We start from the raw sequence: 15409 nt of genomic DNA on the forward strand, positions 1-15409 counted from the left end.
TGTCTGTGCCTCAGTTTCTTCACCTGTGATTCATCATAAATACTACCTTTTTAACCTGTATCATGTAATACTATAAAAATAAAAGATGTTTTTAAGAGTTTGCTTGACAGGATACCCAAATTACTTGTTGGCATCAAACTATATTTAAACGGAAGTTTTGTGTTCCAGTGGGCAAATATGTATAATCTATTGTTTTTCTCATTTTTAAATTGGATTGAATGAAGCTAAATTTACAATAGGCACCTTATTTGAGGCAATAAAGCAAATTGCTTGGAGGGAAAAGGTTTGTTCAAAAGCAGAACACCTGAGAGGTAAATACTACCATGTCTGTATTTTATCTCTCTTTCCTAATGAATTCTAAATGTAAGATAAGACGCTCTTAGTAAAAGATGACTCGTTTTCCAAAATCCTGAACTGCTGATTTGATGAAAGGGGTTTGGGGAAGGAGAGCTATGAAAACGGAGAGGGAAAAAAGAGTAATTCCTGGGTGTTACTGAGCTGTAGACAGATTTTTTTTCAATATCAGAAATTGTACTTGGTAGGCCAAATAGATGTATTTAAATGAGGATCCCAGGAAATGCTGGGCATTGCTTTGTAAATAGCCATCTCTAAATTTAACGGATATTATGTCCAGTCACAAAATGATCCACGGGGTTTTCCAAGGTCTCTTGCCCTTTGGTCCACAGTGGAATTTCTCCAAGAGTGTTTACAATGGATGATGATAAGAGTTATATAGAAAAATAGGAGGGCCATGTTCAGAACCTAAGTATATGTGGACACTTGATTTATGACAAAATGAAACTACAAGAAGTAGGGAAATAATGATCATTACAATAAATAGTGCTGGAACAACTGGGTGTCCACAATGAAGAAAATCATGTCAAATCAAAGACGTTAAATAAGAAGTAATTCCCACTGTGTATTTGACATCTCATAGTCTAGAGTAGTGCTTCTCAAAGTCTAGTCTGTGGACCACTTGCATCTAAGTCACCTGGGTGAAACTTACAGATATATATTCCTGCGGCTGCCTTAGACTTGCTGATTCTCTAGGAGTGAGACTTAAGAATCTGTATTTTTATCAAACTCCCCTAGATGATTTTTAGTACACTAAAGCTGGAGATTAACCAGCAGTATGTTTTGCAATTAGGAAAACAGCTATCTGAATCCCAGTTCTGCCACTTATGGGCAAGTTAACCAATCTGTCGAATGTCAGTTTTCTCATCAGTAAAGTGGTGATAATAATAACCTTATAGGTAGGTTGTGATGGTTGAAGGAGAAATCGCATATACAGCGCTGAGCATAGTTCGGGTTCATAGTAAACACTCAGTGAATGTTAAAACTACCTTCCATATCCAGTAAACCTACTAGAAATGAAGTGTTTTCAATCACAAACAACAATTATTGTAAAATTATAATTTTGTACTGGTGTTACTGTATATAAAGGACAACGCCTTAGTCACCCATATTGACCTATAAGTAGAGAGTATTTGATCTTGAGGACTTGTTTGGAGGTACCACCTGGAGAACATAGCTATTCATTCATACACCCCCCACCAATGAAATCGTGGTCCCATCCAGCAGATGCCCCTTTAGGACTCGTGCATGTGATGCAGGGAGGGACATCTGCCCAGTGGCCCTGATGAGCTAAATCACCTTGGTGATCAGTACAATGGCAGATTAATTCATTCACCAACATTTCCTGGAAGATTATGATGTTCCAGGCCCTGTACCAGATGCTGAGCATTAAGAACAAAAAGATATGGTCCTTCCCCTCCAGTAGCACATAGCTTATGAGATATTACAGTGTGTCATCTTCACATCTGCATGTAGTACACATGCAACCTATTGTTTTACACAGTATTTACACATTAACCATTTTTTTTGTTAACTCACTACAAAACTGGAAAAGCCTGGTTTTATGGACAGGGTATTTATGGCTATTCTTTCTGAATCAGGGATAAAAGAAAGATATTAAACAGTAAAGGCATCTAGCATCCTCTCCTCCTCCTGTCCCCAAAAGCAAACATTTTTCTTTAGAACTTTGAGGACATTGCTCCATTTTCTTCTAGCATCCAGCACTGCTGATAGTAAGTGGGTTGCAATGAAAGAAGGAAGGACACGACTCTGGCGAGATAAAAGCTACCTTACCACCTCCCCGGTCTGTACATTCCTCTGCTTGCTCTTCAGCGCTGACGGACTATCAGTGTTGGGAAGTGGACAGCGGCTGCAGAAAGCAAGGAGCAAAGAGTCAATGAGTGGGCCCAACAGTGCCCAGAGAGTCCTAACCAGGGACACCTGAGATTCAGAGGAGACGCTCTGCAGAGAGTCTGGACTAGGTTCCCAGGGCTGCCATAATGAAGTTCCACACACTGAGTGGCTTAAACAACAGAAATGTATTCTTTTGCAGTTCTAGAGGCTAGAAATTCAACAGCAAGGTGTCGGCAGGCCTGTGCTCCCTCTAAAGGCTCTAGGGAAGAATCTGTTCCACGATCTCTCCTCCCTTCTGGCGGATGCCGTCAACTCTTGGCATTTGCTGGCTTGTATCTGCACCACTCCGATCTCTGCCTCCATCATCACATGGCCTTCTTCTCCCTGTGTCTTCTGTCATAAGGACACCAGTCCTTGGATTAAGGCTCACTCTACTCCAGGATGTTCACCTAAACTTGACTAATTACGTCTGCAAAGACCCTATTTCTAAGTAATGCCATTCTGAGGTTCCAAGTGGATATGAGTTTGGGGGAGACACTGTTCATCCCAGTCCAGTCTCAGCAGAGCATGTCTTAGGAGAAGGTGATAAGGGGATAAGGGTCAGCTGAAGTGCAGGCAGGGGAAGGGAGGAAAGGCAGGGAGACAGAAACAGCCGCACACTTAGCATCCAGCAGCGCTGAACCACTCAGGGTTCCTTCCCACACGTTCCTCCCTTCACTAACGGGGCCCATGTGTCCATGAGACACAAGAGGCACAGGGCCAGGGTACTTTTAGGGGCCCATGAAAATGTTTCAATCTCTTTCAAAATCTAAAGAAAATCCAACCTGGATTATATTCATACTTATACCAATGCAGTCATAAAATGCCATTTTTTATGTATTTTTTTTATGGAGGAGGGGGCCCAGGAGAGGCCAAAGTGCCCAGGGCACACAGAAGTCATGACGCAGCCCTGGGCACCGATGTTCATGCTCGTACTCTCTGCCTGAAACTTCCTCCTCTCCCATCATCTGCCTCACCCTTCAGGACTCAGTGTAAGAGTCACTGCCTTGGGGAATGTTCCTTGACAACCACCCCTGTTTCCCCTCCGCCCCCTCCCCCACGTGCTCACGCCTGGCTTGGTTTATCTGCTCCTCCTGTGCAGAGTGCTGTCACCACCTATTTCTATGGAGTCACTCAGAGACTAAGCACCAGGTATCATGGTGCAGCAGATGCTCTTTAAGCCCCACCCAGATCCTTTGTCACTGGGGCGCACTCACCCCCAGATGTCAGCGGGTTGGCCACTACTGGCTCACACCTCAAGTCTCCAGAGGAACTGTCCTTGCCTGACAGACTGTCTGGGGTGCTTGGGGGTTTACAGCAGCCTCTACCCATCCCACCCCCAGGGGGTCCATAGCCATCAGTGCCTGGTAGCAGGGGTCTGACAGCCCAGCCCCCGTGTGATGGAGAGAATAACCTGTACATACAATTCACTCTCAGATGGTCCCTGAAATCACTCCAGTGCCCAGCTCTTCCCCTGCCCTGTGCTGTTTCCCCCCTCCCTTTATGGCATTCCCTCAGTGTACCACTTGCATAACAATTCCCATCTCAGTCTCTGCGTCTAGGGAGCATGACCTAAGACACTGAATCGCCGTGACCAGCAGTAACACCTGGCAAAAATTCTCTAATGACCAAACATATTGAATGAATGAATGAAAAATGAAGGAGTAAATGTTAGGGAGACGTGGAAGCAAGTATCAAAAACTTCCTCAGGCCTTTACAAGGGCTGAACCGATAATAAAAGCACTTCAGTCCTTGATAAACAAAAGACTTGAGCACAGAGAGAAAAGGAATGTCGTTCTAGAACAGCAGCACCAGACAGTGGGTTTGCTCACAAAAACTCAGTAACAGTCTAACAATTAGGCCTGAAGAACAATGCCTACTGTGCACCAGCAAGTCACTGTCACCTACACCAACGGACTAAGATGATACTGAGTCATCAAACCTGTTAGAAGTTTCCTTAAAGTCTCTCAGTCTCTCTAAAGACTCGATTGGCCCAGCGCTGGGGACAAGGTGAGTTTTCAAGGATGGGTTATGAAATTGGTTCCTGTGAATTTTTGTGAACAGTGATCTGTTGATGAACGAGCTGCCTTTGAAGACCTGGTACCTTGCGACAGTCCCCTGGTGAGCCTAAAGGTGTGGTCTTCTGGAACCAGTGCGCAACAGCTGGGAGAATGAGAGGAGATTTCACGGCGTGGAATTTCTGTCACAGATATGTCTCTCCGTAATTTCAGCAGGTCCCCTCAACCTCTGCAGCAGTTGAGGAGCCAAGCAGATGGCAGGGGAAGGCTTGACTAAGTGGTGAAGTTTCAGCTGCAAAAGGCAATCCTACAATGACAATGCAGAAACTCATCTCCCCCAATGCTTATCTTATTGGCAGAGGGTTCGTGAATCTTTTTAGGAAAACGAGAAGGAAGCAGCGCGTCAGAGTAGGGCATCCTATGTTTCGTTAGGTTCTGTGGAAGCAACCACCACTGAATCCAATGCTTCCCTTGTGTTTGCTGTTCCCAAGGCAGAGGGCCAGACTTGTTTGTACATTAAATAATACTGAGAAGCTAAAGCTTAGGGTGTGCAACATAACAGACCTCCAGCACATGAAGCAACTGCTAACTGCGTTCTGACACCAGCATATCACGGTTTCAGCTAAGTTTCTCCAACTCTGGCTGGCATCACAGACCCTGTCATTTCCTGCTATATCCTATAAGGAAACAGCGAGGTTGAAGAAAGAGCATAATCTGGACTCAAATCCCGCCTCTGATACTAAATAACTATGTGATCTTGAACAAATTACTTTTCCTTTATTAGCCTGTTTCCACAAATGTAAAATGAGGGGAGATGGGGGAGGGGGTAATAGCAACCTCAGAAGGTTATTGTAAGAACTCAGTGTAAAAATGTACGTGAAAGTAACTGGCAAATACATAGTAGACTTAAACTCGTATCAGTTTTCATTCATTTCTATTCTTCCAGCTTGGCAGAAGTTTATGCCAATTTAGCTGTCATTCTTTGAGCCTATTTCAGCTCTGGCTTACCTATAATTTTTTCCGTATCTTCAAGCAACTTTAATATTAAAGGTTTGTTTTCCTTGAAATTCCATAGCCCTTATTCTGTGTGAATGAGACAGTGAGGTTCAGCTTGGGGATTTTAGTTTTGATCCTTTACGATGTGTATATAACAGAAACTATAAATGTATTCATATTCAGAAGCTATAAATGTGTTGTCTTTTAATGAGGACTGTCTGCTTTAAATCAGTTTAAATTACTCACATGCAACAAAAGCGTTATCAGTTGGGATTATTTCTGTGGCAAATAACAGAAAAGCTATTCAACTGGCTTAAACAATTAAGGGTCTTTACTGGCTCCCGTAACTGAAAAGTCCATAGGATTTTCATATGTGAAAATGGCCTGGTTTGGCCCAGGCCTGGTTTGGTCCAGGCTCTGACTCAGTTTTTCTGCAGTTCTCTCAGTTCTGTCTGCCTTCAAATGTTGGCTTTGTTCTTGGGCTGGCCTCATAAAATGACTGCCAGCAGCATTCATGGCAGCTCCGCATTCACATCCAAGGGCAGAGCAGAGGCCAAGGCCAGTCTTTAGAACCATCATACAAAAGTCCCAAGCTTGGCTCTGATTGGGCTACCCAGATACAATCTCCGTAGCTAGGGGAATGCTATGCTCTGACTGGCTTAAACCCTATCAATCACTATGACAAGGAAATGGGATTATTCTGAGTGGCTTAGACCAAGCAGGGCCCTCCTCTGGATCTCAAGATAAGGTTCCTCCCTCCTAAACTTCATGGTTGTCACTCAAGGAAGCTGAAATGGATGTCAGACCAACAATTTCAGTATCTGCTACAAGTAAACAATATTTTTTAGCAATTTAAATTTAGTACAGTGTTCCTAAATGCCTATTTTTCTTTTTCAAATTATCACTTATTTCACTATAGTGAACACTTTCCAAATGAAATATACATTAGCATTCAAGGAAAATGATTGACTGAGAGTCAACTAATACAAGGCAAGACATGAGCAAGAATTTCAGGACATCTAGGTCAGGGGTCTTGTTTCTTGTTCTGTCTCTCTTTCTACTTTCCTTTATTTTTCTCTCCCTCTACTTTTTTGCTAACTTTTCCTTTTTCTCACTTCCTTCCTTCCATCTATAGTCCTCTTTTTCTTTTCTTAATATGCCTTTCAATACATGCAAACATAATAGGATGTGAGATTAGACATTTCCTGACATCTCACAATTTTAACTAAAGCCTCAAAGCTGTTGAAACAGGTGACAGTGTCCTCCTGGGGGGCACTAGACACAGCCACTCAGGAAGTATTAAAGGGTACTAAACTTGGGGCCAGCCCCATGGTCTAGTGGTTAAGTTCAGGGCACTCTGCTTTGGCAGCCCAAATTTCGCTAAACAACTTGGCAGACACGCTGTGGTGGTGACTCACATACAAAATAGAGGTAGATTGGCACATATGTTAGCTCAGGGCAAATCTTCCTCAGCAAAAAAAAAAAAAAAAAAAAAAAAAAAACCAAAGAGGTGAGAAGACAAAGTCCTAAAGAACACTGTTAGTTGTGGGACCACTTTTAAGGTTTTACATTACATTTTAATGTAAAGAAAAAAGCTGTTTCCTAATTGTACCCCACTGAATTGTTTATTTAATAAAATTACTATATGAATGCAAAGCATCATATATGTATCTTCAATATACTTTCTGTGAACATAAGTAAAGCATCAGTCGTGTCCTGCAGGAAACGGGGAATGTTCAAAGAGAACAACTGAGGAGTTTGCACAGATGTGGGCGAGACTGAGGGGTAGCAAGCCAAACAGATGGTGAATCCCTGAGCTAACAACAATGGGGAGCCCTAGCACCCTTAGGCCTGCCGGAGGACAAGGGAGGGAAGTGGTTGCCCAAGCCCAGGGAGGGATAGAGCTGAGCTTCTCTCTGGTTTGCTGGCGCCTTGGGCATTGATGGGCAAGGAAGGTGCTGGACACAGAGGAGGATGGAGACAGGTGAAAAGCTCACTGGGATTGGCAAATGGCAGATGTTCAGCACATACAGTATACTTCAATTTCTAAATTCTGGCAAATATAATTGTAATTGATATATAAGACTCAAAATATAGAAAACTGATGATAAAGTAGAATTTCCCCATTGAGTCTCCCGGCAAAAATGGAATTACATCCCTGAAGGAGAGAAAACTAACCTCAGACCAATGAAATAGCCTTAAGAGTATAAAAAATGTATTTACACACAAATATTATTCACCTAAAATGAATATAGAGCATCATAGGATAAAAATTAATCACCAAAACAAATCTGGAAATAAAAATGCTGAAAACGAAAGCTGAAGACACAGTGATCCTGTGTGAGCTCACAAATGGAGGCCACAGCCTCAGTCCGCTTCACCCACACGGACACGTCTGCACAGACCATTAAAGAAACAGCTCTTTTCACATCTTTGCTAAGACAGGCCCTCAATGGGATATTTTCTAAAATCATGACAAAATCATCTATACTCTAGGAAAAACAGAAAGCATTGTCCTTCTTAGCAGCCCAAAGGATCACTTTTCCCCTTTGCATCATTTTTCCATTACTCTCTGCATTCTTATTTTGTGAACTTAAAGTGGGCCACCTAAACTTTCCACGTCTTTGTTCTTTCTCACTGATGAGATAGGTAAGTGAGATTTGTCCAACTAATTCTTTCCCCAACCTGCCCTCCAGTTGGTTCCCACATTCCAATCATCTAAGTCTCTGTCTCTTTCTAAATTCAACTCAGCAGTTTTGTGTCCCTCCATTGCTCTGGAAAACTTTCTTCCCTGTCCCCACTACACACACACCACACACACACACCACACACACAAACACACACACACACACAAAACATGCACACATTCCCACTCCCTTCATTGTCCAAAGAGATCTGTCAAGGTCCAGTTTAAATGTCATCTCTTCTCTCAACCCCTCACTAATCTCGCCCCGTACCGCACCCCCTATTCCCAGGCTGGCCAACGTAATTAAACATCCCCTCTCCTCTGCTCACCTGGTACTTGTCCCCAAACTTTAGAATGCTCTTCATCACCTACATTACAGTTAGCTTTTCCAGTGACCATCTTCCCATTAGACTGTTAGATCTTGGAGGCAGAAACCGTGCCGTTTACCTCTATATCTCCAGTGGCAGAGGCTGAAGGTTCATAACGCATGCTGAAAGAAAGAAAAAATATCTGAAAAGGTTTTCAAGATGTCTTAAAGGTTTTATAAGCAATAGAAGTAACCCCTGTGCCTTCTCTGCTCCACTGGTGTATCAGGGTCAGGCCACAAGGAGATTGATGGTGGACATCTGGGCTGCCCACTAGGACATTGGCTTCCCACTTGACCCAGAAATCAGGTCAAGGCCATCTCAGAATCCCTTTAAAAACAATACAAGAACAACATGTAATAAATTAAAACCTCCTTTTGCCACTTAATTCTTGGCCAAGTTCTATAGGTCAAGTTGCCTTAAAATGAGAGGTGGCTGTTTATTAATATCTTCCTGTTTACTAATGAGCAGTGAGGTGGCTGTGTTTACAAAATGAGTTGTTGCTGCAACACATTGACAGTTATAAATAAAGCAAACTGCAAGCAGATTAGCAATGGGAGATCTGAGATTCTGTTTGTTTTCACGAGGACTCTCCCAGTCGCTTCAGGCTTAATGGCCAAGTCATGACTGTACCCTAAGGTCTAGTTAGCCTAGGCTCAGGGGCCGTCAGCAGCCCGGTCAGTGCCCTAGCAAGCTCAGCGGGAGCTGCTTACAGAGCAGGGAGGAGAATGATGTCACTTTGCGTTTGATAGATGCAGTTCTGAAGTCTTTGAGTTTCCTTTGCAGTCAGTAAGAAAGACCCAAGTGCAGGAGGGGGTTTCTGACTGTGAACTTTCAGGAGTTCCTTCCCGGCCCACCCCTCCCCTTGAGTCCCTTTACTATGCACATTAGGTGGGTTACTCAGGGGCCGGAAGTTCCTATTACTTGCAACTCATTGTTCTCTAAACCTGCTTGCTAAACTATAAAGGGCCTTAAAAATTCATTTGTTTTCCTGCCTGAGGTGGGGACACTCCTCTCCATCTGCAGTTATCAGCACTCAGATCACAACTATCCATCAATGAGGATGGACTTCCCCTGATTTCTAATGCTACATATTGAAGTGGAAAAAACACTTAGAGAACTAAAGGCTTGGGTCCAAATTCTGGCTACATCACCAGGGCTGGGCCTAGGTAAGGTGAGCTAGGGGCCCAGAGAGCACAATGTAAGGCAGCACTCACTCCCAGGGTCTCCCTGGTCCTGCCCCATCCATTACAACCTCTGTGACTCTTTTTTTTTAGTTGAGGAGTAGGGGAGGAAGACAATCCCCCCACCCACTAGGTCCTTCTAGCTGGTCTAAGAATTTAATTGACATGAGACAGAATAATAGGAGAAAATCAAACAAAGTTTAATAACATGTATACATGGGAGAAACCCAGGAAAACTGAGTAACTCACCAGAATGGCCAAAGCCCTCACCTTAAATACCATCTTCAGCTAAAGACAAAGGAGGATGTTGGGGGTAGTAGTTTGGGTCCTCAAAGGGGAGGAAGGCAATTTACATGGAGTTAGAAATGCAACTGGGCTACCTATAGACAATGTGACCTGAGAGACACATTTTACATCACACTATAGTTATCTTACAGCATTAGCTCCTTCCTGGAACATGCCTTCTCTCTTTAAATTTTTAGGCAGTTAGAGGGGAAGGTCAAAGTTTCTTTCAGAGTTTTTTTTGTCCTTAAAAATAATCACGGCAAAAATACACATTTTTCGGTGGCCAATTCTGATCCCCCACAGAGGGAAAATTCATATACTATAAAATTAACCATTTTGAAGTGTATAATTCAGTGGCATTTAGTACAGTTACAATGCTGTGCAACCACCACCTCTATCTAGTCCTAAATATTTTCATCACCCCAAAGGGAAACCTCATACCCATTAATTAGTCACACTCCACTCCTCCCTACACCCAGCCCCTGCAACCACCAACAGTTTTTCTCTCTTTGTGGATTTGCCTATTCTGTATACAACCTGTGTGCATTTGAGGAGTAGTGCTAATAACTAACTCACCTTGTGCCAAGACACGATTTGAAGTTTTATGTGCATTAATTCAATGAATCCTCACAAAAACCCAGTGAGGTGTGCACGAATATCCCCAGCTGAATGCCTTTTATTTACTTCTCTAATTATTATTTCTTCATCTGTAAAATGAAGAAAATAGCAACACACTAACAACAATTTGCTCAGCACATTTGTGTGAGAGGCGTTGATCTAGGCCAGGACTGGCAAATAGGATTCATCTCTAACCACCTGGGAGTGACTTCCTGTAGAAAGGGGGGAGGAGTTCCTGAGATGGCTCACTGGGATAGAGTACAATCCTGGGCTCATGGTGTCTGTCACAGGCAGAGGAATGGATGACGTGCCATAAGGAACAGAGATCTGCCTTCCTTCCCAGGCCAGTGAGAAAAAAAGACAAGTGACAGGCAGACTGTGCCTCAGTCCAGAGCAGGAGGGAGCACTAACCCTAGGATATGTTGAGGCCGTGCAGGCCGTTCATAAGAGCAGAGGGTCAGAATTCAGAACAGAACAAATGGACCATGTGCACATCTCTACTATGTGACTCACAGGTAAGGCCTTGAAAAGTTACCTAACCTTTCCTGTTCTCATTTCCTCTTCCGTAAAATAGATAATAAATCCAACTCATAAAGTTCTGGTGGGAATGGCATGAGATAATGTGAGTGAACTGCGAAGCCCAGTATCTGACACATAGTAAGAGCATAATAAGTGTAGGGAAATAGAAAATATATATATCACATATTATATAGAATATATCATATAATGTGATATTATACACATACTTTATATATATATACACACACACATTCTCTCTTCTTTATAGGACATAGAATGGACACAAAGGAGGAATCAAGTCCACTTGCAAGAGGCAGAGGAGATGTGACTGAACCAGGTTCATTTTTGCCCATTGCCTGGGAAGCCAATCACTGAGATGATGAGATTGCAGCAGAGAGAGGGTTTTAATCACAAGGCAGCCAAGTGAGGAAATGGGAGGATGAGTCTCAAATCTGCCTTCCTGAAAATGGGGGCTTAGAGACATTTATGGGATAGAGGGCAAGGTCGTCTGAAGTGTGGAGATAGATGATTGGAGGTGAGGAGAGGTGATGTAGGTGATGATCTGTGCAAGCATAGTCAAACCTCACGCCTCTTCATAGGATGCATGTTCACAAAATAGTGGCGTTAGCATGATCTGAGGGTGGAGTTTTTAGCCTCTTGACGTCAAAAAGTCACTTATCAGGCATCTGTGAGGGGCCAGTTTATGGGTTGGTGGTCTCAACTGGCCTGAACTGGACAAGGGGCTCCTAATTCCTGAAAAACAGCTCAAACACCCATTACCTTGGTGACCCAGGCACCAGGGAAATGTTATCTATAGGAACCTCATTGGAGTCAGACAGCATATTGCCTAAGCAGCACAGTTAACAACGGGAGAGTGAACAACTAAAAGCTATAATTGGTAATCGCAAAAAAGAAGAGAAACTTTAGTTACTGGCTACCTAATCATCAATGGCTAATTGTTTGCCAGTTTCAAAGGTCAGAAAAGCCCTCATAGAAGAGGAGGCCCTTAAGATGATACTTGAAAGAACAGACCCACATGCCTGCCTCACCCTGTTGTTTGGAGGACTTGGTGACATCATTTACTTAAAGCATTTAGCACAATGCCTGCAGTCCACAAATGTTAGCGGAATGTAAATGGTTTTGTTGGTGGCTTCATAGTCCATTGTGACCCTCCGAATCAGGCAGGGTTCTTGATGGCAAACAACAGGAGCTGCCTTGGCTAACCTAAGCAGAAGAGAATTTTCTTAGCAGAGTCTCAGAGAGCTCAGTGATTCCACAGGAAGCGGGCTCAGAGCAGAGGTGGGGACCAAGAGGGGCCGGGCAGCCGGGGACACACCAGGGCCAGCTCCCAGGAGCAGGCTGCTCAGGTTGAGGCCGTGGACACCACTGGACACTCAGGACTGCTGCCAACACCAAGAGTGATTCTCAGTGTCCCTGGGGTGTCCTACCCCTCCCTCAGGATGTGACACCCTGGGTGAGAGGGCCCCCTGGCTGATTCCAGGCCAGTCGTCCACATCTCAGCTTTCAGTGGTCATCGGGAGAAGGCATCAACTCCCACAGTGGGAAGTGGGGCCCTGTTTTCCTAGTAAGAATCACACAGCGGAGCTGTTTTAGAAGTAGAAAGGGATCTGGATGTAGGTATCAAAAAAAGTTTCAGCTATGCCTTAAAGAGCACTGTTTGACATAGCAGAGACATTGTACCAAAAATGTAGAAAATCATCATAAACCCCAGAAATTTATCCACAAAACGTAAAATACTTAAAAATCAAGACTTTCAGGTCATCTTTAGGTGTTTCATGCCAAACACCTGCTATATAGTAGGCAATCAATAAATAATAGTGAAGTAAATATAGTCAGTAACTAAATGTGTGATTAATATTAGTCATAAATAAAGATTTCTTCAGATCTTTCAACATTGGTCTAAAACGTTAATTTCTCAGTTTGAACTCATATACAGGCCAATCTGAGATGTGGGAAGATTAGTTTTGCTCTATTTGCCCCGGTTAACAAATCTGAGAGATGTTTTGATCCCATGTGAGTGTGAGCATCCAGAAAGTCGTCAGAGGGGAATGTGGGCTTATGAGCTGACAACAAAAGCTGCTTGTTAAGAGTTAGTTGATAATGGATTAGTGAGCGAGAATTCTGATGCTCCTAAAAGACCTGCTCTGAGATTTCCAGGAACCACACAGACGTTTAGACAGAGGCAGGAGCCAGAGAAGAGAAAAATTTCCTCAGTAGGAAAATGGGCCTTTTACTGTCAGCACTGAAACATGCCCAGCTCTCTCCCACATCACATAAAACCCTCCCTCTTCATCTCCCCCTGAAGGTGCTGCCTTACTTTTCCCTCCCCTGACTGCCCCAAACTTCTTGATACTTGTTTATATTCACTTTTTCTGCTTTCTCACCTCCCGCTCATTTAGCGCAATGCAGTCTGGCTCCTCGCCCCACCGCTCCACTGAAACATCACTTGCCAAGGTCTCCTCCAGTGACTTCCTTACGGCTAAACCTAATCGGCACCTTTCCAGCTTTGTCTCACTTGGCCTCACAGTGGCTGTGGATGATGATAACGTCCTCTTGGCGACACTCTCTTTACTAAACTTTCATGACTCAGTAGTCTCGTGGTTTCCCTCCTGTGTATATTCTATTGTAGTACAGTGCCTTGGATTTTACAAAGGCACCCAAACTCAACACTCCCAGACTGAACTTGCAATCTTTCTCTGCAGATGCTTTTCCTCCTATGTCCTCCTTCAAAATGAGTGCCCCCCATTTGCATGGATGCTAAAGCTCCTTCATCTCACATAATTTCTATTTCGTTGTTGTTGTTATGGGGAGACCATTAAAGCTCTACTCTCATGGCAGCTTTCAAGTATCAAACACACTATTGTTAACTACAGTCACCATGTGTACATTAGATCTCCGGAATTTATTCATCTTATTACCGAAAGTTTGTACCCTTTGACCAACATCTTCCCATTTCCCCACCTCTCAGTACCTGGCAACCACCATTCCACTCTCTGTTTCTATGAGTTCAATGTTTTTAGCTTCCACATATAATTGACATCACATGGTATTTGTCTTTCTCTGTATGACTTATTTCACTTGGCATAATGCCCTCAAGTGCCATCCATGTTGTCACAAATGGCAGGATTTCCTTCTTTCTTATGGTTGAATAATATTCTATTTTATATATAAAATATGTGATATATATATGTGTAACACAAAAATTAACTCAAAATTGACTAAGGACTTAAATGTAAGACCTAAAACCATAAAACTTCTATTAAAAAATGTAGGGGGACCACTCCTTGACAGCAGTGTTGGCAATGATTTTTTAGATATGACACCAAAAGTACAAGCAACAAAAGTAAAAATCATCAAGTGGGATTTCATCAAGCTAAAAATCTGCAAAAAAAAGAAAATATCAACAGAGGGAAAAGGTAACCTATGGAATGAGAAAAAATATTTGCAAACCATATATTTGATAAGGGGTTAATATCCAAAATATATAAAGAACTCATATAATTCAATATGAAAAAAAAATCTGATTAAAAAATGGGCAAAGTACCTGAATAAATATTTTTCCAAATACGACACACAAATAGCCAACAAGTACATAAAAAGGTGCTCAATATCATTCATCATCAGGGAAATGCACATCAAAAACACAATGAGATGTAACCTTACACCTGTTAGAATGGCCATTATAAAAAAAGAAGGGATAACAAATGCTGGCAAGGATGTGGAGAAAAGGGAACTCTGGTGCACTGTTGGTGGGAATGTAAATTGGTACAGCCACTGTGGAAAACAGTATGTAGGTTCCTCAAAAAATTAAAAATAGAACTAACATATAATCCAATACTCCTACTTCCGGGTATATATCCAAAGGAGATGAAATCACTATCTTGAGAGGTACCTGCACTCCCACATTCACTGCAGCATTATTCACAAAAGCCAAAATATGGAAACTACCTAAGTCTCTATCTATGAATGAATGAATAAAAAGAAATGAGATATATATATGTGATTTTAAGGCCTTTAAGGTTTATTAAAAGTCACTGCTCGTGAGGAGCTGAGAAAACGAAGTGAAGATTAACTGACTTCTGACAGTGGTTCTCTCACTTTTCTCTCTCTCCAAATCCTAAGGGGTGATCCTAGTATAACTCACCCCTGAAAGGGGATGCACACTCTCCTCAGGACCTGCTGTACAACCTCCCTCACTGACTCCAGGCCCATAATGGGAATAAAAATCCAGCTATGCTCGGAGGAAAATTGCAAGGTCTAACCCAGAAATAAAAACACAAAACACAAAAGGAACTCAAGATCTTGCTCAGTAGTACAAGCAGAAATAGGTAGCATATATGAGGATGGGTCTTTAGGAAATTAGACCAGGAAGGATGAATAACTATGTTTGGATAGGGCCAAATGTATCAATATGAGTGTACTCCCTGTGGACTCAGGAGCAGCCCATGCTGCATTTTCTACCAATGAAAT

General features: G+C 42.7%; 1 long non-coding RNA gene across 7 annotated transcripts in view; it reads right to left on the reverse strand.

Annotated features, from left to right (window-relative positions):
- Window positions 1-15409, reverse strand: part of LOC147914351 (uncharacterized) — a 36127-nt gene that overhangs the window by 18421 nt on the left and 2297 nt on the right. For 5 of the 7 annotated variants that reach the window (XR_015555366.1, XR_015555367.1, XR_015555365.1 and 2 more), the window contains exons 2-3: window positions 8277-8437; window positions 2144-2224 (exon numbers count right to left, since the gene is read on the reverse strand). This is a non-coding gene — a long non-coding RNA (uncharacterized LOC147914351). The remainder of the gene's footprint in view (window positions 1-2143; window positions 2225-8276; window positions 8438-15409) is intronic. The other 2 variants (XR_015555370.1, XR_015555369.1) reach the window with 1 other exon arrangement.

This window comes from Ceratotherium simum, chromosome 20 (assembly GCF_057802395.1).
Source record: "Ceratotherium simum simum isolate JZ-2026a chromosome 20, ASM5780239v1, whole genome shotgun sequence".
Taxonomy (NCBI): Eukaryota; Metazoa; Chordata; class Mammalia; order Perissodactyla; family Rhinocerotidae; genus Ceratotherium; species Ceratotherium simum.